The sequence below is a fragment of the Enhydra lutris genome, unplaced genomic scaffold (assembly GCF_002288905.1).
Source record: "Enhydra lutris kenyoni isolate GAN:26980312 unplaced genomic scaffold, ASM228890v2 scaffoldscaffold17, whole genome shotgun sequence".
In the NCBI taxonomy this organism is placed as follows: domain Eukaryota; kingdom Metazoa; phylum Chordata; class Mammalia; order Carnivora; family Mustelidae; genus Enhydra; species Enhydra lutris.
In genome coordinates, this window is record NW_019154101.1 from 18,296,506 (window position 1) to 18,311,036 (window position 14,531).

Here is a 14,531-nt window from a genome sequence, read left to right on the forward strand (position 1 = left end):
TTCATCCCAGGACCCTGAGATCATGACCTGAGCCAAAGGCGGACACTTAACTAACGGAGCCACCTAGGAGCCCCACTCTAGCTCTTATCAGAAGGGAATGAGCTCTAGATTGTGACCAGAATTGAAATGAACAGGAGTCCAAAAGACAAATCTCAACAAGATTGGAATCAAGAACATCACTCATGAAAAGGCGGGGTGGGGGGTATGCATTGCCTCCACCATTTTCAAAACCCTTGGGATGGAGGTAACCCAACAGAGGAAGGCGAATCTCAACATGTTGGCTATACTTCACAATACGTTTTCCTTAAGAAAAAAATAAAAATAAATTAAACTAAAGAATTAGACTGAAAAAATGGCAATGTATTTCTGAGTATTTGTTTTTTACTCTATGGAACTGACACAACACAGTTCTGTAACTCAGACCAATCTCAAGAATAAGGTCCTAATATTTTATTTCCCTGATTCTGTACTTCAGCGTCATACAAAGGACAGCCTCATTGCTTTTGGCAGATCTTCTTATGTTTCTCGCAAGGGGCAGCAGGGGTCATGGATTAAAATAAACACACATGCACACATACAAAATAAAATCTTTACAACCCACAGTGAAATATGATGACTTACACAGACTTATTTCGATGGGAACATCATCAACTAATCTTTTAACTGATGATCCCTTGAAGACCATCAGTATTTCTATAGCAGCAAGCGTAGACTATACAGCTAACCTTGTAAAGGCATACACATACCTGCATTTCTCTGCTGATAGAAGACAAAGGAAATCTATTTCTTGTGATTCAAACTTAAGGATAAATTCATTCTCTTTCTGCATGTTTTATTGCAACGTCGCATTTTCTTTGGGGATTGGATTCTATGACTAGCGTTATTGCCTGTGGCCATCAGATGCCTGAAGAATCCAGTGAAGCCTGAGCACATGAGCCACTTCTGTCTGCTTACACTTGAGCCAGGAAATGATAACCATTCGGGCTCCTGTCCAACTGAGTAACAATGTGCTACCAATTTAGACTTCAGAAGGATATTTTTCTCATAAGCAGATGATGTTTGATTTGTTCCTCTCAACTGCTCTTTCCAGCTAAGATCCATTTGTATAAGAATGTAAAATTAAATTTTAAAAGATTCAAGTGACTGAAAGATTCAAGTCACTAGAGCTTTATTGCCCTATGGTTTTCAACAAACTTCCAAGAAAAATAAAATTTCCTATATTATATTTAAATTAGTGTGTTTAATATTTTCCATAGACTGGTAAATAACTCCATTTTTTGGTAATAGGACAAAAATGTATACTTGCATAAAATTGCATTTAACAACATGACACTCTTTAAGAACAGTTCACTTAAACCTGCACAAGTCCTGGATACAAGGGACAAGGAAGGTCAAAGCAGGCACCGTTTACCTCCAAATGTACGTGCATTGCAATTAGATTAGTGTCCAATGGATCTGAAGACATAATAAGTCTCAGCACCAGATGCCAGTTGAAATCACAAGCCATTTTGGTAACTGGTAAACCTTAAAGATAGTTTTGTGACTTAGAAGGCACAGAGGTCAAAGCATCTTGATCCTAATGTGAGAACGCCCACAGGCCCTTAAGGATACAAGTTTATATTTGAATTTCGAGAATTGGAGATGGGAAAAATATCATGGAGAAAGTGTGACAACTATCTCAATGTGTCAGGAGGCAAAAGGAAATTCCTTTTTCTACTGAGTTAATTGGTTACCTTGCCTAAGAAGAGTCAAGCATTATTCCACTGATGTTTACTGTGTTGGAAATGGGGTAAGGGCACTAAAAGATTTACAGAATGGGCAAGTTATTTCCATAGTACATGGCAAGCATATTCCAAACTTTTTCACTACTCCTGATTTTCCTCTTCTGCTTTTCTCCAGATGTATAGGGAAGTACGAATGAAGATGAGATGTGGAAAAAAAAATAATGTCTCCCTTTTTAGATTCTTACTTTTATTCATCTCCCACTCTAAAACTAAAACCATTTGAAGTCATTAGAAAACTTGATCACACTAGGCTTTAAATGCCTTTAAAAATTTCTTTCATTTAAGGAACTCGGAGAATTTCAACTTTGGATTTTATGCTTTGTAATTCAGCGAAGATAACAAAGAAGTATATCCTCCTCACTAGGCTGTTTTTCTAAAGTCCAAAACCAAATAAGCAATGAGGTTAGAGGCCAATGTCTCTGAAGACATGTGAAGTACTGGGAAACAAGAAGTGTAGATATAATAATTTAGTATGTTGCTGAAAATAAGTGAAAATTAGTAATATGTAGATTTTTCATTATTTCTGCATTGCAATGATCATTAAATGATTATTATAACAATTATCATATGAGAGATGTCATAAATCTATGCTATTCTAATAAAATTAAAATATGCATTTTGTTAGGAGAATTAGACATAGATAATTTGTTAACAGAACTATACAAAAATATAGTTATCTCTGACATGTATTGAAATACAGCTTAGTATTTAAGATAATCGATGCTGGAATCCATCCACCCAATTGAAATCCGATTCCTTCACTTGCTAGCTATACAACCTTTATTTCTTCAAAATGAAGTTTTTAATAATATCTCCCACATAGATTTGTAGAAGGATTAAAATAAGTTAAAATGTAAAGAATTTAGAATAGCACCTGATTGTCAAGTAGCATCTTGTAAACATTGGTTATTATTATTATTACTTGTCTCTCTCACTAAATTTTAAATTTGATGAGGTCAAGAGTTATGTATTTTCTGTTCCACATTAAATTTTGAGTGTACAGCAATGATGGCTATCACATACTAACCATTTGATAAATATATAATAAATTTTAAAAATAAATATTTAGGTAGGATTATGACTTAAAAGCTCATAGAAAGTGATAGTGGATCACATCTCACCTGTTCTTTATTAATCTACTCTTGATTTAAGTACTAAAATAAGTATAGTTGAAAATTTTGAGAAAGTAAAATGTTGCATTTCTAATCATTTTTACCTGTTATTAGAAATCCTGGGTAAAGTTGCAGAATTTTACTATTTGCGGAAATAAAATAATTTGTGAAAGTTATTCTGAAGCTGTAACACTTGTACAAAAATTAGATTTTTTTATAACGTCTCTCTGGAACACTGAAAAGCTATATAATAATCGAAGTAAGGGTATTGAGTACTGTTATTTTTTTAAATAACAGTACTCAATACTAGTACTAACACTAATTTAGTGTTACAAAGTACACTTTGCCGTATTTCAAAACTTCTCATAGACGTTTATATAAAACGTAAGACAACTCTGAATTGAATATATTATACTTGTAATAAAATGTTGACAATTAAATATCATGTCTATTTCATTAGAAGTAATTGGGAGCAAGATTTGAAAATAGTACATGCAACATAACATAGCTTAAGGAAGGGGTCCAAAATTTCTATACCCTTGGTTCTTCCTGTTAGGTACTATTATGGCTCTCTAATATTCCCTATTGAGGCATATGGTATTTCAATGATCATCTGCATTCTTCCTTGTCTGAGTATATACTTATGGTATTTTATATACAGAAATAATGAAATTTTGGCATCTGTTATACATATTTATGCTGGACACCTGAGAAGATAAATATAGATTTTAGTGATCCTTTTGGTAGCTTAAAATGGAACTTTTGGGTGTAAGGGAGAATTCTCTGGTTCTCACAGTGTATTCTGTATTCCCATAGGAATAAATAATTATTGAATGGACAAAAATCTTTAAAACTTCTCCAAATTAGAAGTGAAGATTCATTTCATTGGCTTGATTCTCCATCTTCATCTTTGCACTGTTTAATTTTATCAATATATACTCGTCTTAACTCTATGTCTCCTACAGTTCCAGCGGTAATCATAGATCAACAGATTTCCTCAAGACTCCGAGATCAACTTTCAAATACAATTTGGGAAGACAGGCCATGGCACTTAAAAATGGGAGGGTCACTAACAGCAGTAATCAATAGGACATAGTAAAATAGATTGTGCTAAATGATTCCTAAGAATGACCTTATTTTTTAGTGAAGTCTTTCTGAGTTACTTTGTATGTTGCATGTATTTTACTTATGATAAATAGTTTTTATCTACTTATAACAAAGCTTATTGTTGAATAATTAATTTATAATTTCACTTAGGATTAACATGGCCAATTTAAAGCATACAATTTTTCTCGATTAACATAAGACATTGTTAACAAATTTAAAATATTATCAATTCAAGATTTTAAAATGACAGACTCAAGAAGTTAAAAAGATAATCTCTGTCACCAAGGCAACCATCCTGATTCTTTAACAACCAAGTTTATTAAATTATTATGAGTGTTGTGGATTTCAGTGAATGCTTTTTATCATTGTATTTTCTCTATATATATCAAAGCAGTAGACAATATGAAATGCCTTTTTACAATTTTTCTTATTTTAATATTGAAAATTCAAATCATTCGTTTGAACATAGAATCTCGATTTGTAAGATTTTGTCAGCTGTGATTAGGACACAAAAATCTAATTATGATGAATAACCAAGCAAGTCTAGTTATCTATTTAGTGGCTATTTAGTTATCTATTTAGTGGCTAAGTAAGGATTGTTATGGGAAAATATTGTATTAAATTCTCAATATTTTAGAGAAACATTCTAAATGATGTGTAGGTATTTGTATTTTCTATGATTTTTCTGATAATTTTTCTGTTCTAGTTATAACATTTTGAGGAAAGCACACTACTGACCATCAATGAAGACCATAAAGAGGAATATTTTCTTTCCCTCAAAGCTACCCAGTGTTTGTGATTAAGTCAGCATACACTTCAGACATAGTGATAGACAAATAATCAAGAAGAGTGTCCTTCAAGGTTGTCGAATCCCATAAACATAAAGATGTTTGGACCTTAATTTTGTTAAATTTGGTTACTTGGTAGAGTTTTGTAAAATAAGCTCAACTTCATCAAGAAAAATAGCAGTAGCAACACCAGATAGTCTTGACCTCTACAAAAAAATTTCAAAATAAATATGATGATAACTTTCCAACCTCATTTTTGTCACTAACTTAGCAATCTTAGATTAATCAATTTTTCTTCTTTGAATTGTATTTTCTCCATTTATAAAATGAGATACTTTTTCCCATGTGTTCATAAGCCAGGATGCGGTGGAAAGGATATGATAACAAACAATAGCTTTTATAAGATAATCAATGGTGGACTTTATGGATTTGGATGATGTTTTGGGCTGTGTTTGAATGTGTGTTTCATATTTGATGATATACCAGACAAAATCAATGTGGCTGTACATCAGAGCCATCTGGGGAGATATTAAAATGTATTCCTGAGCTACAGCCCAAACTTAATCAATTAGTCTCTTGTGGTGAGGAAACTTTTAGGGGTATCCAATTTAAATAAGCTCTCTGGTGATTTCAGAACCACAGTCAGAAGTAGGAACCACTGTCTAGACCAACATTTCTCAAATTTTAATGTGTAAATGAGTTGCCTGGGGATCTTTCTAAAATGCAGGTTTTGATTCATTTGGTCTGGATGAAGCCTGGTTCTGCATTCCTAAATCACTCCCAGATGATGCTGATGCTGCTTGCTTGGAGCATACTTTGAGTTGCAAGCTGTAGTCCAGACAAAATTCTTGATAAAAGTATTAATATATGACATCACAATTTAATCAAAATATTATAGCTAGAAAGAACCTGGACATCAGTAAAATCCAGCCTCTTTCCTTTATGGATGTGAGAACTGATAGCCACTGGGGTTAAGTGACTTAACCATAGCAGGTTAACCGCAGAAGGGGAACCAATGCAAATATCTTCTCATCATATTTCTTCGAGTCTATCTCAATTACGTTTAAAATGTTGATGTGTTCAGCTGATGAGCATCAATTGTCAATAGTTATTACAATAGTCTAGGGCAATGTGACTGTGATATTAATCTAGTTTGCATTTTGTTATTCATGGTTTGGTATTTTTTTAATGGTAAATTTATATAGAAGAGCAGTCACTATGTATAAATAATAAGTGCAATTATCCACTTTGACTCTCTCCCTTCCTGGTGTCACAATGCATAAAATCACTCATTTATAGAATTAATCATTTGGGTTGCAATGGTTCTCACCCAGGTTGAGACTTAGAAACACATGGAGGAGGTTTTGAAAATACAACTGCTTAAGGATTGACCTCTGGAGATTCTGGCTGGGTAAATCTGAAGTGGGAAGGGATCTGGGGTTCCAACTTAAAAAGACATCTGTGGCTCACCTGCTAGAATTCATTATTGTAACTGCATATCTCCTCTAGTTTCAGGAACCAATCCTTTTCCCATCTCAGTATCAAGAGTTTTGGGGATGCCAACCCCACTCTTTACTCCCAAGGGTGGGTCTATTCCCTAGATCTTGACAAAGAGCCTGCTGCAGGTCTCTGGCCAGCTGATTGGTTCTAAGAAGGGTGTGTTACTCGATACAAATCAATGAATCAACTACATTGTTTTTGCTGAAATTGTTGAGGAAAAGCACAGCCTTCTCTCCTGAGTTGCTGAAGTAAAATACCTTGGGCCTGACGCTTCTGGCCATCATAATTGCCAATAGGAGAGGAAAGTCTGCCTGAGAATTAAGCAGATGAAGGAAAGCAGGGTCAGGAGCAAAGAGAGAAGATGTACAAATCATGTTATTAAAAAATCTGTATCCACGGGGTGCCTGGGTGGCTCGATGGGTTAAGCCTCTGCCTTCAGCTCAGGTCATGATCTCAGGGTCCTGGGATGGAGCCCCGCATGGAACTTTCTGCTCAGTGGGGAGCCTGCTTCCCCCTCTCTCTCTGCCCGCTGCTCTGCCTACTTGTGATCTCTCTCTCTCTGTCAAATAAATAAATAAAATCTTGAACAACAACAACAACAGCAAAAAACCCTGTCTCCAGCCATTCCTGAAGCCAGTTTTACTCTTGTATCTTTCAGTCACTTGAACTGTTGAAGTATCCTTTCCATTAAGTCAGATTGAAATCAATTTTGGACTCCCATCATTTGAATCTAATGCACAGAGTTGAGAAATACTGGGGAGTTTTCTGTTTTGCCTTTTCTTTTTAATTTTGTTTTATTTTTCAACAAACCATTCTAAATGAAAATACATAATCTGGACGATGTAATACTTTAAGCCATCTGTATTCAACCAACACCGCATTTTTTATGACTTTAAGAAAGGAAACCTACATAACTGGAGAGAAAGGCATCTGGAATAACAGCTTCTCACTCATACGCTTCTCCATTACTTATCTAATCTGATTTACAGATAAGACTGAAGCAACCCTGAGATCAGATTTTGGCGCCCACGTCTAGGTGAATAAGAAGTGCCTCTGAGACAACTCAAATCTGGCCCAACCATTTTAGGTGTTTCTTGTCAGCACAGGAATAATTTCAATGCTTTCTTTGGGATGTTCTTTCAGGCTCTGGTTTTACCCATTGTTATCTGTACCTACTATTATTTACCTCCTATCATCCTGGCTCTAGTTTGCTTGTCTCGATAGAGATGAGCTCTTTCTAGTAGCATAAGATACGAAAGGCACGGGGGTGCTTGGGTGGCTCAGTTGTTAAGTGTCTGACTTTGGCTTGGGTCATGATCTAGGGGTCCTGGGACTGAGCCTCACATTGGGGTCCCCGCTCAGTGGGGAGTCTGCTTCTCTCTCTATCTCTCCTCCTGCTCATGCTGTCTCTCAAATAAACTTTTAAAAATCTTTAAAAAAAAAAAAAAGGATTCAAAAGTTGCCTAACCCAGTGGGTCCAGAGTTCACTACAGCTGCAACCCCAGGAAGAAGTGATTCTCTGGATCACTGACCAGATCTTCCTTCACCTCAGCCACCTTAGACTTCGTTATTGGGAGTCAACTTCCAAGCCTGCCACCTGGGCTTTGTCCACCTGCCATTGTGGGTCTGATTGATAATCAGAAAAACAGGCAAAAGATAAAGCAGCGGGTTCCTTGTATAGCCCAAGGCAAAAGGCAGCCCTGCAGCTGTGGAGTGGAGTTTGGATCCACACTTCCTAAATGAAGAGGTCCAAAGATAAATGTATCTATTTAACAAGGTTACTAGGGCCTATCTAGTAACCAATATTCTGAGCCTATGAATTTTAACAAGTCGAGTCACCTTTCCATTTCATCTCCTTTTTTCACTCACCATATTTTTCAGGCACTTAATGTTCAGCCTGGTGTAAGCCACTGAAGCTGCCAGCAAAGATGGATGCAATGAAATCTCTGGCACGGAAACTTGTCCATTTATCTTACTCCTGATGACGTGATACAACCTTCTCAATGGCCTAATCCTAAAGTCTTGAATATTTATGATGCGCAAATTTCCTGGCTCTTCCTTATTCACCCTGACTGCAAAGAGCTATTGTGGGTTTCAATCAAGTGAGAAAAATACACAATGGAAGACCTGAGTTTAAATTTACTGGGTTCTTTTCAAGCCAAGGAGCTTTAAGGAAATTTAAAAACACGACTATAAGGAGAATGTAATTTGTTTTGCTCTAAGTAGAGAAGAACCTCTTCTGCTGTTGACATGCATCAGGTACAATCTCACTAAATATCAGCCTTGATACTTGGGTCCTGTTCAAACTTGAGGACAGATCCTTGTTTCAAAGAGCACATAATTAGGAAGCAAGGAAATTAACCTAACATAGTGAGGCGTCTAGTTCTTTCCTATAAGGCAAGCCATGATTTAACATGTAAGGCCACTATTCTGAAATTGAAAAACAGTTCTTCCTTCCCAAAAAACTGAGTGTGCATAGATCCAAATGACTAAAACTATTCTTTCTGAACTTTAAATCTAGATGTCTGAAAATGACATTATAAATGTCTTGTTAGGGGACCATTATTGTCTTCTAAAATTACATATTGCAAGGGACATAACTGCTATAATGATTATTCTTATAAACAGAGTTACTACAGACCAAGGTTTAACTAAGCGTAAACTTTAAAAAGGAGATAAATATATTCATTAGGTTACACTTGGAAATGTTAGCACAAAAAATTTAAAAAGCTCTATATCCACTAAAGAATTGTACTCTCTTACAGAGAATTTAACATCACATAAGTACCAATATAGAAATATGAAAGCAAAATCATACTAGGTTTGTGATAAACCAATACTTTATGTTTGAAAAAGAAACAGAAAAATAGCAACACCTGCTATGCATGGAACTATATGTCTAACTTTGCTTTAAGAATACTGGATTTTTTTCTCTCTCTCTCTCTCTCCCTCCTTCTCTCCCTCCATCACTGCCTCCCTTACTTTATCTCTCCTTCTCTGTATCTGTGTTGGGAAGTCTGTGATTAGCTTCGACTTGGGAGTATTTATGAATTATTAAAAGAATTAAATTTATGTATTTTTATTATATTTCTATTTTTGCCCAAGATACTTTATTCATTTTCAATATAGTTATCGTTATTCATATTTTCATCCTCTTTTTTGGTTGTATATGATCACCTCATCATTATCAAATATGTAATGCCCAATTTATTTTATCTAATTTATTATCTGAATTACTCATCTATTCATTAAACTCTTCAATAAGGTTTTTTCAGTACATTATACTAAATAAGATAGTCCTTGACTCATTTGCAATCTTACGTTGATTCTGTTATTAGTATGGAATAATTAACTTTATTAGGCATATCACAAGAAATCTCCATTACAGTCATTTATTTTTTATCATACTTTTTTAAGATTTTATTTATTTACTTGAGAGTGAGAGAGAGAGAGAGAGAGAGAGCAAACATGAATGTGGGGGAGGGGCTGAGGGAGAAAAAGAAGCAGACTCCCCGCTGAGCAGGGAGCCCAAGGTGGGGTTCCATCCCAAGCATCTGGGATCATGACCTGAGCAGAAGGGAGATGCTTAACCAACTGAGCCACCCAGGAGCCCCTATTTACTATCTTATTAACAAACATTCATTGTGAACTTTTGGGAATGCTGTACACAAAGACTTATATGTTCTCCTCTGCTTAGCATGCTTAGCATGCTTAGCATGTAGAAAACACTTGAAAAAGGTTTATTGAAAAACAAATTTACTGAAGTTATAAAACATGTCAGTGCTCTGAAATAGTGATTATTTAAGGTGATTTAAGTGATTATTGACTATGGTGGAACCTTGGGCCTTCATCCTCTGTTCTCACTCGGAAGGAATCCTTAGGTCATCCAGAGCACAAAATTTTCATTTTCATTACAGAAACTTTAATTATTTTTCCTTTGACATTACCTTAGAAAATTTTGGGAAACTATATCTCCTTCTATATTTTGAATATAACTTCTAAATTTTTTATCATAAGTTTAAAAAGTACAATTAATAGATTATTATAAATTTTGACTTTTAAAAATAAAATTGTTTCATCTGGTTAAAAAATGGGGTTGATGGGGTGCCTGGGTGGCTCAGTAGGTTAAAGCCTCTGCCTTCGGCTCCGGTCATGATCCCAGGGTCCTGGGATTGAGCCCTGCATCGGGCTCTCTGCTCAGCAGGGAGCCTGCTTCCTCCTCTCTCTCTCTCTCTGCCTGCCTCTCTGCCTACTTGTGATCTCTGTCTGTCAAATAAATAAATAAAATCTTTAAAAAAAAATGGGGTTGATGGACCTGATGATGGACCTGATGATGGTCCATCCATCATGGATGATACCACAATATTCTGAGATTCTTCATTATGGATTTAAAATAACAAACAAGCTTTTTTAACATCTGGAAATTGTATATCTTTTCTTTTTTCTTTTTGAATTCATACATATTTTCATTCCATTTCCCTCATAAAATTTCATTCAAGAACAATATATTTTTATGATTGGGATTTTTTTCTTGACCATACTATCCACTTCTTTAGAAAAAAAGTATATATTTTGAAATTAAGGATTTCTTTCATATCCTATGATTATAGGAATATGAAGGTTGATATTTTACAAATTTTCATTAAAGTATTATTAAACCTGAAAAACAAAATTTAAATTTTATTGGAAAGTCATTGCTCTCTATGGGATACATACAACTTTAATTAGTTCATGTATTTGTGAATATGATTTACAGATGGAATTAGATAAGATGACAAATATAACCTTGTTTACTTTTAAAGATACAAAGGTTGAGAAGCCTTATGAACATATATGCACACATGCATACATACGATTTATGCATGTACATGTATATAGAGCTACACACACGTGCACCAACACATACACAGAGATGACGATTTTATTATGATAATGTTATTTATTGTTTTTAATCTTCTTCTAAGCAATGGTAAAATGACATAGGGAATCAATAAGGAATTTATTCTCAATGATCTCTGAGCTGAGTAACTGACTAATGACTTCTTCAGTTACATTGGAAATAAAAATTTGAAAAACACACAAAAGTTTGTTACTCTGTTCTGAGAGTCATTCATTTTCTGAATTTCCTGGACATAAAGTGATTTTATCAGACCCACCAAACGACTGCTAGATATTTTTACTACTTTCACTCAGGAGTACCTTGCGTAACCAACCAATATACTCAGAAAGGATGAAGAAAAATCAAAACATTGCACATGGTAATGATTTTGGATAAAAATGATACTGTCTTATGTACTTTTCCATGTAAATCTTGCTTTAGGTATATTTCATCTAGACCTTGGATGTTACTCACTTTATTTATAAAAACGTTTGTCATGTTAGCTAATGGGCAAACCAGCCTTTGTTTTCAAACCTCTTACTCAAATCAAATTTACCTCTCTCAAAAATTGTAATTTTGTTTTGTAATTCAAAAAAGTTTTAGTCTGCATCTTTAGACAATTATTAAGAAAGAATAAGTTTTGCAACACACCTGGAAGATATGTTATTAAAAGTAGATGAAAAGACTAAAATGAGGTAGATTTAATATAATAAATTTATTTTAGAAAATAAGTTATAAAAACAAGACAAACCAATATTCTATTGTAAATTATTTTATTTGTACTAACGTCATGTAATAAATAGGTAGAATTTTGAACTCTTTGTGAAACTAAGATATGATAAAGAGTTTGACATTTCAGCAATATATGTGTGAGGGGGATATCAAATTCTAATGTTTTGCTTTTGGGACTAAATAAGTAACACTCAAATATAAAATAAATAATTTTGATAATTTTGTAAGCTATCTTAAAATTGTATACTTATCAAGTAAAAGAGAATATGTATTAAATATATACATTTACATATATATACATGCATTTAAAACCAATAGCTAGCATATAGTTTTATATTTTTTTATTAATAGGAGGTAAAAAATACATATAAATAACAAATGGTGCATAATGTATTATGCATATATACATATGTACTTTAATATATGTATATAGAGAGAGGAAATTGGTTCTGCAAATAGCATATGATTTTTTGTCAATAGGAGATACAAAATATTAAACATCTTACATTAGATGAAATAGAAAGGTTTGACTACAATTAGATTAAATGTTCTATAATGTAATTATATAAAGTATGTTTTAAATTCCTTTTTTGAACAATACAGAATAAATCTGGAAGGTATCACAGAAAGGTGGTATCTATGGGTTTAGTCAATGCATCTTTAAAAGTTTGGCTGTCTCAGAAAATATCCCAGTTATATTTAAAAGAATCAGCATCAGTAACCTACACTGTTTTGGTTGTTTCAAAGTGCTCTTTCAAGCCAATGGCACTTCCTAAAAGCAAGTATTGAGAATAAATGAAAAGAATTACTTACATTTAAATTTTTAAAAGGCATTTTTAGCTTTTAGTATTTCTTATCTATATTCTTTTTGCTTTGCTCTCATGGGACTCTTCCTCAAGAGGAATGTGATCTTTCACATTATGCAGCTAAATAAAAGGCAAAGTCATTAAATGAAACTGATCGTTGCTCGAGTCTCCTCTACTCCACCATATCTTTGGTGTCAGACCCTCCCATCAAGAAAAAGAGCTCTTGTGTATCAGCACCATGATTCTTCTTTAGCAGATGTATGCAGGCCTGGGTAGAAAGGCCTATTGGTCTTTGGGGTGAGCATTCCAGCAATTTTAGGATGGGTGAAGGCCATTTCTCTATGTTATAAAATAGAAGTACTATTATGAATTTAGATGTGTTTTCAGGCAAAACTATTTGAGGAAAACATACAAATATAATTTCATTCCTTTATAGTTACCGGCACTTGTGTACACCTTGGAAAGTGGGGCACTAGCATCCGTGATGTGCACTTTCCTGTGAAGAAGCTACACAACAGGAGACTCCAAATAATCAAAGTGCACCTACCATACACAACACAACTAAGATTTACAGTGGTAGCTGATTTCCATAACTGTAAGTTTTGAATAATTATATAATAAAATATAATGTTTTATAATGATTCAGTGCCTTGGACGCTCATCATGTAGTGTTTGGTAATAGAATAGATTATTTTAAAATTTTGACAAGCTGAAAAATAAAGATGTACAAAGACACTATGTACTACATCTCACACCCTAAAGCTGTATTTATATATAACAACATAAGTCACAGAATTGCAGACTCAAAAATTTCATCCATATTAATAATCTGTTTAATACTCAGTCCTGCAACCATGAGATTATTTGACTAGACCATCATTCCACATCAGCTTAGAACTGCAAACTCCACCCATAAATAACTGGGTGGTTGAGTTTTTATTTCAATGAAAATAGCAACTGGACAAATAAAACTAACATTTTAAGTGCATTTAAATAAAATGCTTCATAAAGACACAGGACAGTTAAATAAACAATACTACAGACTGATAATTTAGGTTATGTAAAATGGCTAAATATTATTGAACATATCTGAATGGGAGGGAAAAGTATTTCATGAGGAGATCAATAGAAGGTCATTTAAATGGATGAAAATGAAATGGTTTAGGACACTGTCATTTTAGATTACCAAAAAATGTATACTTCTTAAAGCACAATTTTTAAATATGAAAATGTTTTTAAAAATCCATCATAAAATAGGGATAAGCTCATAGATAGCATCTTTTCTCTAATAATAATACTTAAAATACACTTTTAAACATAGAATATAATTAGAAATGTTCTGCAAAATATTACATACTGCTTTAAAATTCTCATTGCCTCTATGACACTACAATGGAAAAGCTTATAAGTAAAAAAATAATAATTATAATGAAATATATTTCCTTCACTCCACTTCAACCAATGTTCATTATTGCATAGCTTCTATACCCAAGATAGGATATATAAGATGTTTCCTTAGATGTCCATTTTCTCATGCAACTTAGTGAGTAATATTATTAAAAAAATATATTTGGATGATCTTAAGTCAATTCTTTTAGTAATCCTTCAAGACATTAGTGTACTTGGTTTTATTTTATTTTATTTTACTTTATTTTAAAGGTTTGTTTATTTATTTGGCAGACAGAAATCACAAGTAGGCAGAGAGGCAGCAGAGAGAGAGAGGGGAAAGCAGGCTCCCCGCTGAGCAGAGAGCCCGATGCGGGGCTCGATCCCAGGGCTCTGGGATCATGACCTGAGCTGAAGGCAGAGGCTTTATTTATTTA

General features: G+C 33.9%; 1 protein-coding gene across 1 annotated transcript in view; it reads right to left on the reverse strand.

Annotated features, from left to right (window-relative positions):
* The window catches only part of LOC111147752 (triadin), a 296,121-nt gene that overhangs the window by 254,509 nt on the left and 27,081 nt on the right, over positions 1 to 14,531 (reverse strand).